General features: G+C 40.8%; 1 protein-coding gene across 3 annotated transcripts in view; it reads left to right on the plus strand.

Moving 5' to 3' along the window:
* The window catches only part of LOC106882885 (transmembrane protein 47), a 121,609-nt gene that overhangs the window by 98,791 nt on the left and 21,739 nt on the right, over positions 1 to 1,079 (plus strand). The gene's annotated exons all lie outside the window — the stretch shown is intronic.

The raw sequence follows: 1,079 nt of genomic DNA on the forward strand, positions 1-1,079 counted from the left end.
GTGTGTGTGTGTGTGTGTGTGTGTGTGTGTGTGTGTGTGTGTGAGTGTGTGTGTATATAAATATATATGTGTGTGTGTGTGTGTGTGTGTGTGTGTGTGTGCATATATATACATATATATATACAAATACATACATGCATGTGTTAGTGTGTGTGTATTCACAGGTGTCTTTCTCTTTCCTTCATTTCCTCTTCGCATGTGTCTTTCTCTCTTCTGCCCTCTCTCTTTTACTCTCTCTCCCTATTCCTTCCTCTTTTTACATCTCTCCCATTCTTGCTCTCTCTTGCTATATTCTTCTCTCTCTCTCTTTATCTCTCAGTCTCATTAATTGTTTTGTCTAGTTCTGTAGTAATTGTGGATGTGGTTGTTATTGTTGTTCACTACAACATGAACTACAAAGGAAAGAAAACATACTCCCATGCTTCTTTCAGTACATCACACTCCAGCCTTGCTGGGGTGCGACCTTGAAGAATTTTAATCAAATGGATCAACCCCAGTACTCACCGTTTTTGAAGCCTGGTGCTTATTCTGTTGTTCTCTTTTGCCAAACTGCTAGGTTTTGGGAACATAAACAAACCAACACTGGTTGTCAAGTGGTTGTGAGGGGTAAACACAGACACAAAGATTCATACACATACATATATATGTCATCATCCTCACCATCAACATTTAACGTCCGTTGTCCATGCTGGTATGAGTTGGACGGTCTGACGGGGCTGGCATGCTGGAAGGCTGCACCAGACTCCAGTCTGATTTGGCATGGTTTTCTACAGCTGGATACCCTTCCTAATGCCAACCACTCTGAGAGTGTACTGGGTGCCTTTACATGCCACCAGCACAGATACCATTCGCATGACAATGACACCGGGATGTTTTTACATGCCACTGACATGGTTGCCAATTTGCATGACACAGATATATATTATTTACATTCGACAGATATTTGTCCTCATCTTGTTTGTTGTTAACACAATGTTTGAGCTGATATACTCCCTCCAGCCTTCTTTAGGTGCTTAGGGGAAATTTCGAACCTGGGTTCTCATTCCTCTTATGTATTGATATATATATATATATATATA

The sequence above is a fragment of the Octopus bimaculoides genome, chromosome 9, assembly GCF_001194135.2.
Source record: "Octopus bimaculoides isolate UCB-OBI-ISO-001 chromosome 9, ASM119413v2, whole genome shotgun sequence".
Classification (NCBI taxonomy): domain Eukaryota; kingdom Metazoa; phylum Mollusca; class Cephalopoda; order Octopoda; family Octopodidae; genus Octopus; species Octopus bimaculoides.